Source organism: Schistocerca piceifrons, chromosome 2 (assembly GCF_021461385.2).
Source record: "Schistocerca piceifrons isolate TAMUIC-IGC-003096 chromosome 2, iqSchPice1.1, whole genome shotgun sequence".
Taxonomy (NCBI): domain Eukaryota; kingdom Metazoa; phylum Arthropoda; class Insecta; order Orthoptera; family Acrididae; genus Schistocerca; species Schistocerca piceifrons.
The window spans coordinates 1,064,809,622-1,064,823,009 of NC_060139.1; positions in this window are offsets into that span (position 1 = coordinate 1,064,809,622).

Consider the following 13,388-nt stretch of genomic DNA (forward strand, 5'->3'; position numbering starts at 1 on the left):
TGTCGTACAATGATGTAATTTAACTGAAATCTTCCAGTATCTACCGGCCTTGTCAGAGTATACCTTCTCCTCTTGTGATGCCCCGCATTGCTGAGATGGCAATCCAGCGGCCTGTGCAACGCAGTGTGTCGAGCCCGCCTTGTGCGCCATCTGCAGAATTCCAATTACATCAGGATGGCTGTGCCAGCAGCCGACTCAGCGAGCACCGTCCCCGTTGACTCCGCACTGTTCCACCGGGAGCGGTAGCCGGCCACGCTGCTGGTTCTTCCTCGGCTGGTGTAGCTGGGAATGCGGCAGCAATGACCGGTCCCGTTCCGGCGTCCGAACCTGCGGCCCTCGCCTTGTAAGTCTCCGGCGTGTGTCGGGAACCGAGACGACTGTCCGCGGTAGCGACCCGAAGAGAGGCCCACCCTGGTTGGCTGCGGACTCCGCGTCGGTCTCAGAGGTTCGAACCAACGACCCGCCGTGGACTGGGACGCTGTCACCCCATCTGTTGCCGTGTGTGAGAGACGCCCCACCGTCCATGAGAGCTGCCACACTTGGATGAATCTCGTTAGAAAACCACGCCTATTTATACTCGGCTTCGCGGCTCTGTTTCGCTAACGAATCACTCCGAGTCACATACGCCCCACACCACGGTTGCGTCAGTGGGCCCCTTTTCCTATAGCCTGCGACATGCTGTCGCGTCCAAAGCGTGGGTATTGCGAGGGATTGAGCGACACGGTTCGTGGATGGGATTTTAGCCGGTTGACCTTAGTGATAGGGAGACTTTTTGATCTGGCTAAGATGTAGAAATCCCTGGTGTGAAAGCACAAGGCTAGGAAGCGGGTAGAATTAGAGTCTTGATAACTTTAACAAATTGCAGTTTATTCTAAATGAATACAACTAACCCTAACTGCGCGGTGATTGCATTCGCAGGAAGGCCAAGTCTAACACAGAGACGGTGACTGACTCCACCGTTCCGACTGCCTACTAGAAGTTCTGCAACGTTTCCTAACACCCTACGTTAGAGTCCCGCGGCTAAGCCTTAACGCTCTCCAGCGACTATCTCCGGCTGCCTGCCTACAGCCCGTTCCCCAGCCCAAGTCGGCTGCTGCTATCACTCTCTAACTCTTCGCCCTCACCAGACAAGACCCGACACGACAAGACCTCACAGCGGCGTGCTCTCGGGTTTTGTTAACGTTCCCCCTTCGACCCCGCCAGCGCTTGGCATGACGTAGCGTCGAAGGCAACGTGTCCTTATTTGGTATCGTTAAAACATTGTTGTTGCTATTGTTCTTCAGAGGCTGAGTGGAAGGGCAGAGGCGCCGCTCCCTATATGGTCACGCACTGCGTCCTGAGCCCTTCATTGGCTCCTCATGACGTAGCGCGGTCCCCACCAAGGGCCCTCTTTCTTTCTCTCTCCACTCCCAGACCTCTCTCTCTAGCCAGGAATGCATCTATTTATATTCCTTGCTTGATTGCTTATCATGAGTCCCTGCACAGACCTTCGTTTGTATCTGCTGGCTGTTTACTTTCTTATCAAGCACCCAGCTGCCCAGCAGCTTGAGTGCCGCCTCGTCTGACCCTTCGGCCACGCCTGGCGTCCAGCGCTACAATTTTAACTTCCTCCTACGTACTATTCTTAAGGTACTGCAATTAGACTTGGCTTGTTCCTGTGGTTACAACAATGCGAACCGCTGCGTTTACGCTTTTCAGCGGTTCGATGGCCCCTATGGCCTTCATTCCGCAACCGGTGGTGAGCGTAACTTACTGCAATCCAGCCCGCACCCGGCTGTAGCTTCTGGGCTCCGAAATACTGCACAAATCTATCTTCCATATCTTAAACTGAGGTGCCACTACAGAGTGGATAAATACAGGTGCTGCATCATATTAAGTAGAATCTTATGCCATTCTTCCTACATCAGGTAACGGTGGTAGTGGTTGATATCAAACACGGACGCCTTCTCCAAAGCAGACCCAAAGTCTGAATAATATTTTGGATTTGGTGACTGGTGGCCAAGGCAGATACAACAATTCATCCTCATGCTCACAAAACCTGGGAGTTACGTGAACAGGGCTCCTGTCATGGAACACATCTTCATAGTAGGGCCACAAATATTGTACCGGGAATGAAGCTGATGAGCCAAAATGGTCACATAATCCTTGATAGTAATGCGGCCTTCCAGAGTAGACATCGAGGCCATGAAATATCAGGATGTAGTTGTCTACATCGTCATCGATCCCCTGCCATATTCACACATGTGACGCAATATTGACAAGAATATGGACGCAAGATGCATCCGACCAAATGACATTCCCCCGCCGCACCATAGTCCACCTGTTACGGCTTCGGCAACACGTTTTCCTGTCATAGACACCTGCGTCACTGACGAGTGGTTTTGGAAATCCTACTCGCCAAGAAATTCCCAGCTTGTATAGCTCCCTTCGTGTTGTTTTACTGCTGGCAGAGGTCGCGAGGGCGACTCTGTTCTGCAGCGACTTTTGCACCTGTCGTCAACCTATTTGTCATCATAAACATTTTCAGTCAGCGGCTGTCAGTATCATTTCATTCAACACAAACTTTCGTCTGCGTTACTTAGCAGATGATGATTTTTCCGATTTTCCTGCATGAAGTATTAATTTTCGAAACTCTGAAACGCCTAATATTTTGGCTATCTTGGTTACCAGAACGCGCACTGTTCGAAAACCGGTAGTTTACCCAGCTTCGAATTCAGTGTTTCACTTCGACCTGACCACGACTGGCGCGTGTGACTTACTGAGGGCACTGAAGAGATGCCGCTCCTGGCCAAATACTGCATCGCAATCTGGAGGCTTTGCTGGCGTCTTCGTTTACGTTGAGGCATCTATTTCTCGCGGTGGTTCCACGATTTTGTTCAGTGGATGCAGGTGAGTGCTGGTACGTTTTTCCTCTTGCCATACACTCTGTATTTCCTCGTTTACTGCTTTGTCTGTTGTTTCCCGAAAGTTCAGCCGGGCACTGTTCTTTATTACGCTAGTTTAGATGTGTAGTTACGGTCTGTGTATTTCAATCACAAACTCCCTTGTGCCGTACGTTTTTGGGTATTCTGTAGAAGTGTGGTTGTAAGTGGGAGAGTGTGTTCTAGGGCGGCTGAGGACTATATTTTATGTTTTCCCATTTTGTGTGTACTGAGATCCTTGTTTCTCCTGCACTTCTCAGCCCTTATTAGTATTAGATTCTGTAAATTTAATACAAACACGAATTCTTTAGAGACGAATGGAAAAACTCGTAGAAGCCGACCTCGGGGAAGATCAGTTTGGATTCCGTTGAAATATCGGAACACATGAGGCAATACTGACCCTACGACTTATCTTAGAAGCCAGGTTAAGGAAAGGGAAACCTACGTTTCTAGCATTTGTAAACTTAGAGAAAGCTTTTGACAATGTTGACTGGAATACTCTCTTTCAAATTCTAAAGGTGGCAGGGGTAAAATACAGGGAGCGAAAAGCTATATACAATTTGTACAGAAACCAGATGGCAGTTATAAGAGGCGAGGGACATGAAGGGGAAGCAGTGGTTGGAAAGGGAGTGAGACAGGGTTGTAGCCTCTCCTCGATGTTATTCAATCTCTATATTGAGCAAGCAGTAAAGGAAACAAAAGAAAAATTCGGAGTAGGTATTAAAATCCATGGAGAAGAAATAAAAACTTTGACGTTCGCCGATGACATTATAATTCTGTCGGAGACAGCAAAGGACTTGGAAGAGCAGTTGAACGGAATGGATAGGGTCTTGAAAGGAGGATATAAGATGAACACCAACAAAAGCAAAACAAGGATAATGGAATGTAGTCGAATTAAGTCGGGTGATGCTGAGGAAATTAGATGAGGAAATGAGACACTTAAAGTAGTAAAGGAGTTATGCTATTTGGGGAGCAAAATAACTGATGATGGTCGAAGTAGAGAGGATATAAACTGTAGACTGGCAATGGCAACGAAAGCATTTCTGAAGAAGAGAAATTTGTTAACATCGAGTATGGGTTTAGTGTCAGGAAGTCGTTTCTGAAAGTATTTGTATGGAATGTAGCCATTTATCTAAGTGAAACATGCACGATAAATAGTTTGGACAACAAGAGAATAGAAGCTTTCGAAATGTGGTGCTACAGAAGAACGCTAAAGATTAGATGGGTAGATCACATAACTAATGAGGAAGTATTGAATAGGATTGGGGAGAACAGAAGTTTGTGGCACAACTTAACTAGAAGGAGGAATCGGTTGGTAGGACATGTTCTGAGGCATCAAGGGATCACCAGTTTAGTATTGGAGCGCAGCGTGGAGGGTAAAAATCGTAGAGGGAGACCAAGAGATGAATACACTAAGCAGATTCAGAAGGATGTAAGTTGCAGTAGGTACTGGGAGACGAAGAAGCTTGCACAGGATAGAGTAGCATGGAGAGCTGCATCAAATCAGTCTCAGGACTGAAGAGCACAACAACACAACAACAAGTCGATGGTCTCTTCAGCATTATCTACCTACGCGTCATCTTGAAAACTGGTTGTATTTTTTCCCGCCTTCCTCAGGCTCCAAGTTTTCCGCCCATTCGCTCATGTGTTCAGTACTTTTTTTTTTTTTTTTTGGTCATCAGTCTACTGACTGGTTTGATGCGGCCCGCCACGAATTCCTTTCCTGTGCTAACCTCTTCATCTCAGGGTAGCACTTGCAACCTACGTCCTCAATTATTTGCTTGACATATTCCAATCTCTGTCTTTCTCTACAGTTTTTGCCCTCTACAGCTCCCTCTCGTACCATGGAAGTCATTCCCTCATGTCTTAGCAGATGTCCTATCATCCTGTCCCTTCTCCTTATCAGTGTTTTCCACATATTCCTTTCCTCTCCGATTCTGCGTACAACCTCCTCATTCCTTACCTTATCAGCCCACCTAATTTTCAAAATTCGTCTATAGCACCACATCTCAAATGCTTCGATTCTCTTCTGTTCCGGTTTTCCCGCAGTCCATGTTTCACTACCATACAATGCTGTACTCCAGACGTACATCCTCAGAAATTTCTTCCTCAAATTAAGGCCGGTATTTGATATTAGTAGACTTCTCTTGGCCAGAAATGCCTTTTTTGCCATAGCGAATCTGCTTTTGATGTCCCCCTTGCTCCGTCCGTCATTGGTTATTTTACTGCCTAGGTAGCAGAATTCCTTAACTTCATTGACTTCGTGACCATCAATCCTGATGTTAAGTTTCTCGCTGTTCTCATTTCTACTACTTCTCATTACCTTCGTTTTTCTCCGATTTACTCTCAAACCATACTGTGTACTCATTAGACTGTTCATTCCGTTCAGCAGATCATTTAATTCTTCTTCACTTTCAGTCAGGATAGCAATGTCATCAGCGAATAGTATCATTGATATCCTTTCACCTTGTATTTTAATTTCACTCCTGAACCTTTCTTTTATTTCCATCATTGCTTCCTCGATGTACAGATTGAAGAGTAGGGGCGAAAGGCTACAGCCTTGTCTTACACCCTTCTTAATACGAGCACATCGTTCTTGATCGTCCACTCTTATTATTCCCTCTTGGTTGTTGTACATATTGTATATGACCCGTCTCTCCCTATAGCTTACCCCTACTTTTTTTCAGAATCTCGAACAGCTTGCACCACTTTATATTGTCGAACGCTTTTTGCAGGTCGACAAATCCTATGAAAGTGTCTTGATTTTTCTTTAGCCTTGCTTCCATTATTAGCCGTAACGTCAGAATTGCCTCTCTCGTACCTTTGCTTTTCTAAAACCAAATTGATCGTCACCTAGCGCATTCTCAATTGTCTTTTCCATTCTTCTGTATATTATTCTTATAAGCAGCTTCGATGCATGAGCTGTTAAGCTGATTGTGCGACAATTGTCACACTTGTCAGCTCTTGCCGTCTTCGGAATTGTGTGGATGATGCTTTTCCGAAAGTCAGATGGTATATCGCCAGACTCATATATTCTACACACCAACGTTAATAGTCGTTTTGTTGCCACTTCCCCCAATGATTTTATAAATTCTGATGGAATGTTATCTATCCCGTCTACCTTATTTGACCGTAAGTCCTCCAAAGCTCTTTTAAATTCCGATTCTAATACTGGATCCCCTATCTCTTCTAAATCGACTCCTGTTTCTTCTTCTATCACATCAGACAAATCTTCACCCTCATAGAGGCTTTCAATGTATTCTTTCCACCTATCTGCTCTCTCCTCTGCATTTAACAGTGGAATTCCCGTTGCACTCTTAATGTTACCACCGTTGCTTTTAATGTCACCAAAGGTTGTTTTGACTTTCCTGTATGCTGCGTCTGTCCTTCCAACAATCATATCTTTTTCGATGTCTTCACATTTTTCCTGCAGCCATTTCGTCTTAGCTTCCCTGCACTTCCTATTTATTTCATTCCTCAGCGACTTGTATTTCTGTATTCCTGATTTTCCCGGAACATGTTTGTACTTCCTCCTTTCATCAATCAACTGAAGTATTTCTTCTGTTACCCCTGGTTTCTTCGCAGCTACCTTCTTTGTGCCTATGTTTTCCTTCCCAACTTCTGTGATGGCCCGTTTTAGAGATGTCCATTCCTCTTCAACTGTACTGCCTACTGCGCTATTCCTTATTGCTGTATCTATAGCGTTAGAGAACTTCAAATGTACCTCGTCATTCCTTAGTACTTCCGTATCCCACTTCTTTGCGTATTGATTCTTCCTGACTAATGTCTTGAACTTCAGCCTACTATTCATCACTACTATATTGTGATCTGAGTCTATATCCGCTCCTGGGTACGCCTTACAATCCAGTATCTGATTTCGGAATCTCTGTCTGACCATGATGTAATCTAATTGAAATCTTCCCGTATCTCCCGGCCTTTTCCAAGTATACCTCCTCCTCTTGTGATTCTTGAACAGGGTATTCGCTATTACTAGCTGAAACTTGTTACAGAATTCAATTAGTCTTTCTCCTCTTTCATTCTTGTCCCAAGCCCATATTCTCCTGTAACCTTTTCTTCTACTCCTACCCCTACAACTGCATTCCAGTCGCCCATGACTATTAGATTTTCGTCCCCCTTTACATACTGCATTACCCTTTCAATATCCTCATACACTTTCTCTATCTGTTCATCGTCAGCTTGCGACGTCGGCATGTATACCTGAACTATCGTTGTCTGTGTTGGTGTGCTGTCGATTCAGATTAGAACAACCCGGTCGCTGAACTGATCACAGTAACTCATCCTCTGCCCTACCTTCCTATTCATAACGAATCCTACACCTGTTATACCATTTTCTGCTGCTATTGATATTACCCGATAGTCATCTGTCCAGAAATCCTTGTCTTCCTTCCACTTAACTTCACTGATCCCTACTATATCTAGATAGAGCCTTTGCATTTCCCTTTTCAGATTTTCTAGTTTCCCTACCACGTTCAAGCTTCTGACATTCCACGCCCCGACTCGTAGAACGTTATCCTTTCGTAGATTATTCAATCTTTTTCTCATGGTAACGTCCCCCTTGGCAGTCCCCTCCAAAAGATCCGAATGGGGGACTATTCCGGAATCTTTTGCCAATGGAGATATCATCATGACACTTCTTCAGTTACAGGCCACATGTCCTGTGGATACACGTTACGTGTCTTTAATGCGGTGGTTTCCATTGCCTTCTGCATCCTCATGGCGTTGATCATTGCTGATTCTTCCGCCTTTAGAGGCAATTTCCCACCCCTAGGACAAGAGAGTGCCCTGAACCTCTATCCGCTCCTCCGCCCTCTTTGACAAGGCCGTTGGCAGAATAAGGCCGGAAGTCTTCGGCCGCCAATGCCGATTATTTATCAATAATTTAGGCAGTGGCGGGGATCGAACCCGGGATCGAAGACGTTCTGATTGTGAATCAAAGACGCTACCCCTATACCACGGGTACCCCCCATAAGTACCTAGCTCTTTAAAAATCGTTACTCAGTAGTCTGTTAGGTGCTGTTTGAATTCGGTTGCAGTCTTTCAAGGAAAACGATTTCTTTCACCTCGACTCTCTCTCTCGTGCCCCACGCAATTCTCTGGAAAGCTTTACACTAAAAGGGAGTGTGCCTCTGGAGAATGTTGGCATTCAGCACAGAACAGGTGGCCGGAATGGAGTCGCAGTTTGCTAAACATCAGGCAAGTACTAAGGTACTGCGTCACTTACGGTAAGTTCTCGCATATATGTGATACATGTGTAGTTTCTCCCTGCTCTCCTCGCTACGGTTTAGGCGCCAGCTGGTTGTTTCCCCATAAGCCGGTGCAACACCTTTCCATTATTTTCCGAGCAGCACCAAGTATATACACAGTAATGTAGATTGGGACGCCTCTGATTATTCAGAAACGAATATTTTCGTTCGCCTTTCGACGTGCCAAACGTTATCTAAATACTAAGCTAACATAAATGGCCCATTCCTCGCCAGAAATGCCGTTCTTTTCTAGACGTATGGCCATTTGGACGTCCGATTTTTGTCTCTTTACGTTTGTAGCTCAAGTACCAAACATCGATGATGTTAAGAATTTGCGGTTCCCTGGCGACTGGACGACGTTCGAGACCTCCCTACCTAGGCGAATTCGTAGGAGGTACCGGGAATCTAACACCTGTCTTTCTGCTCGGAACGCGGCGACGCGAACCGTAAGTTTGCAGAGGGGTTCCGCCGAAATGTTATGCGCAAAAACGCACCCTCCTATTGGCTGTGTCCTCGGATACGCATCATCAAGCTGTTGTTCTCCGTCGCAGTAAACTTTTGTTTCCACTTGGCCCTCGAATTAACGTGGCCACAATAAAAGAGTTTACGGCAGCCGAGCTCGTTTTGGACGCCTTTTGTAACGAGACAGAGCACAATAGCTCTTTGTGATGTGAGCCACGTCGGGCCTCCGGCGCAGTTAGTTGTCCCTTATGAGCAGTACGTATCCGCGTCCGGCGGCCAGAGTTTGCAGCCAGCAGAAGCACCCACAGCCGGCCACCTCGCGTCTCATATAGCCGCCGCGGCCCGGCCCTGCTTGAGCTGCGGACAATGGCCGCCTGGATTAAGCGGCCACTCGCTCCAACCCCTCCCCATGCCCTCCATTGGCCACTGGCGGCTAAACCTCCATCCGCTCTCGTTTCGATTAACTGTAACTCGGGGCTGCCAGTATTGAGCTTCTGCTCATTACTCTAAGTTCCTTACTTTTCTTTTGTCACACATTGCAAATAAAAAAGTATTGCAGTGCGTCAGGACGAATCAAATAAATCTAAATCTCCTGTCTATTAGCATGAACTGTCTTCGCAAGCTTTCGGACTATTGGATTAAAAGAACCGACGGACGCCATACGAAAGTGCGACACTTTCACCGTGAAGGCATCCCTCTCTGCGCGCGCCCTTACCAACACGAATGTTCGTACAGTGAAATCAAAGCGGGGTCAGCATTGTTAGTTTAAACAACATGGGCATGGGTGTGTGTGTTTGTCCTCAGGATAATTTAGGTTAAGTAGTGTGTAAGCTTAGGGACTGATGACCTTAGCAGTTAAGTCCAATAAGATTTCACACACATTTGAACATTCTTTGGTTCTCATGTGTTATTGCGGGATCGGCGAAACTCCACGATATTTTGGCTGACAACCGCCCCGCAATCATCAAGTAGTGTTGACAGTTCAGGCCTCGCCGGCTTCGCGTTGCGCTCATTTGTGCTGGTACGAGCGACTGTGGGAATTGGGGGGGGGGGGGGGGGGAGGATAGTGAGGGAGGGAGGGAGAAATCCCAGTTGTCGTCCATACGTGGTCTGTGACCCACAAGTTTCTGGGTATCACCTTTTGCATTGATGGAGCGTAGTATTACCTCCGATACCTTGCTCGGTAGGAAGCCAGTTTCCATGTTGATGAAACTATGTCACATGAATTTTAATTGCTCCTTTGAAAATGCAGTTACAAAATTTATCGCTGTATCCAGGACTTTCGAATGCTGATAACTCACTTTATGTAGACTTTCAGTACACTTTCAGTACTGATTTGCTCTTTATGTAGACTTTCAGTACTGATTTGCTAGGCTGCAGTAAACTGGTGTGCCGCTCATCAGTCTAGAACTGTGAGGGTCGTTTGTTCAATACAAGTTTCTCTGCGATTAGGAGGAACGTGGTAGACACAAGTTTTTTTGAGACCTAAGTTATCATTCGCTGTCCCTAATAAAGGCCTTGGTTTGGCTGGAGGGCGAAAACCTGGCTTTATGTAGTGTTTTCGAGGTAATCTGACAAGTTTTGACGATACACTCTCAGCAGACGGTATGAAATCATTCTTATTATCGTTCTTAGCATATTTTCGTCTTCCGTTTCGTTCTTGGGACTCTTGCGTCTTAGAGGCGTACGAATGTGTCGGTTGCTATATCCATTCTCGCGGAGGACGCATTCCAGGTGCCGTAGCTCTGAAGTCAAACTTTGTTCGTCTGAGATGGAGCATGCTCTGTGTCCTAGAGCATTGAGCATGCTCTTTTCCTATGAGGGTTAGTGGTGAATGGAGGCTTAGAGGCAAAAATCCTTTTTCAATTGCTTCGGTAAACTGGATATTTTCACGGATAGAATAGAGATGGTCTAAGAAATTTTGTAGCTTTTTCGTGTCGATGTGGTCAGGTGACGAAAGTGTCGTCAACATACCAAAAGAAACAAAGAGGTTTTAGTTCAACAGTTCAAAGTCCTTTGCCCTTTAAGTACTCCTTAAACGGATTAGCTACAACTGGTGAAGAGTGCTGCCCATGGCTACGCCATCGGTCTTCTCATAGAGTTGCCCACAAAAAATGAAAAATGTCACAACACGTCTAAAAAGCTGTGGCGGCTCAGGACTGTAACCGCTGATTAATTTTATGTTGTAAATACTACAAGCCCGCAAAAGACACCTTTCCATCAGCAACACCTGATGAAGGCGGGACGGTTGCTTTCGAAGATCGGGCCTGGTAGTATACTCGAGAACCATGAAAGCAGCATTTACACCGGGAAGGTCTCGGATCACAGATAACTATCTGTTATTGACTGAATGTGTCGATTTCTCGCATCTGAATGTGTCGATGAGGTAACTACAACTCTATGCGGCGTGAGGTTGTTCATCGCCGAGAATAAAAATGCAGGTACAAAACGTCCACACACGAGTCGCGTATTGTGCCAGGATGACTCACTGGAAAGAACGGAGCCCTAACTGGACAGGACTCTGTGAGTAAGATCGAGCCATTGGAGAGACGTCACTTTGGTTAACGTGAGCCCAGTTCCCCAGTACAGATCTGATCATGATCGGCGAGACACGTCGTTAGAGCACGACTTTCATTAAGTGGGAGTACTAAGTCTCCCACATTGTTTTTACAGAGAGATATTCACCCACCTTAGTTAGCTGTCGAAATCATTGCACGAGCGTTCCCACGCACGGCATGCCAGAGACCTTGGATTTGTGTCACATCGGATGATCTTAAATGAATCAGGAGTTGGCGAGTGTCGTTCAGAGTAAGAAGCAGAGATGACGTTAGACGCAACAGCAAGGGGGCGACCCAAAATTCGGATGCGGAGGTTACATTAATTATTTATAAAATAAGACCGTAACTGTATATGATATTTTAATTGAATCAACTGTGGGTTCTTGTTGAAACATTGTAAATTAGTTCATTGCCTTGTTTAACAATTTTATTATTAATGTTACTGCACAAACTAGGTTTCAGATTACAAGCCCATTTTCAAGTACATTACTGATTCCCAAAGATGACAATGCACAGATAAACATGATGACAACACAAAGATAATCATTCCAACTTCTTAAGGTATCTATCCTTAGCTTAAAGTAAAATTACGTCAATGACCATTTTTTAACAAATTACATACGTAATTTACATGATTCAGCAGTTACACTAACAAGGACGAATTAAATTTCCATCTTCTGCACAATAAATTTGGTAAGCGTTATATCCTAAATAACTAAATAGTAATACAAACTGAGCTGTGGCAGGACCCCCGCCAGTAGTATCTCTGACAGGAGTACGATCGATTTCCTAGTACAGAAGTTTGTCTTGTAGCTTGGGCCGGTTCGGGATATAAGCGAGTGCCGACCGCCAGTAAGGGGAACAATGCTTTGAGAACGGAAGGCGGCGGTTAGCGAGTCGGCGATTTGCTGGTGGGCAGAAGCGAAGACGGCGTGCCTGAGGCCCGTGGCGGTTATCACGTGGTTATACTGGAGGCGGCGGGAGTTAGCCGGCGCTGTGCATTCTGTGGCAACCTCGTGAGCTGTGGATGTGCCCGCTTCCCTGGAGGGACACGCTGTTAAGGTCTTGCGAAGTGATGGTCTGACATCTTCGCAAAATCACCCCAACATCAACACACGGAGTTACGTACTCTAATTAGTAAGAGCGCTTAGTTAACTGTGATTGTGATCGCTCTTGGGACAGTAAGGGTAAGACATAGGCGGACGTGCGATGTTACGTGTGTGCGATTTCATTTGATGCCTCTTACTAAGCGTGTGCTCTGCTTCTGCATAATATTGATGTATTTGCAGAATGTTAGTTCATTAGCTATTATTAGCAAGTGTTTACTTTGCTTACGATATCTGTTAATCCATGTCAATATGTCCTCTGCGGGCAATCTGAGCTTTTATTTCTGAATATTACCGTGTTGAGCTTCGCAGGCCCACTTAAGGTGACCAATATGTGTGTAATTAAGTTCTAGTGAGTGTCGATTCTCGTGAGCCAGTTCATTTCCCACTCTTAGCATTTGTTTGTCAGGTACTGCTTCAATTGCGACTGAAATTAGTGTTGTTGAGCCCTGATTTTATAGTGTTAATTTACTGGCCAGTCTTGAATCTTAAAGTTAGGAAAAGTTTTTTGGCCTCCTGTTGTCGTCGGGTGTGGTCTGTTTCAGTGAGATGAGACAGTGGGCAACCGAAGCGCAGAGCTTCCCTTTAGATTACAAATTTGGCTTACAGGCGGTGGAACTCGCCTGAGCTCGTGTGTTCCTCTTTGGTGGCGTTTGCTGGGTTCTTATTTTGGTGTCCTACTCGACGTGGGGTTGCAAACGGAATGTCTTGGTTCGAAGTAAAATATGAAGTCCCTCAGGCGGTTGCACCGTTCGCGGTTAAACTTCGGCCTTACGTGCTTGGGCCATACTTCAGTTATTATTCATTTATGATTGTACAGAGTTGTAACTTTCTATGCCCTAAAAGCCCATCTTACAAGCCAATGAGCATTGGAATAATTTCGTGGTTAGCTCTGCAAGGCTCTATAGTCTAGAAATTTGTAAGATTGCCGAAGTTACTTTTTAATAAATATGATCTAAGTATTTGTGTTAAAATTGAGGCTGTGTGTACATTATTATTTTAAATGTAATGATGAAGTATTGGAACTGAAAGGGACTTAAATAACGTGTCTTAACTAGAGTTGTTTAGTTAAAGTTA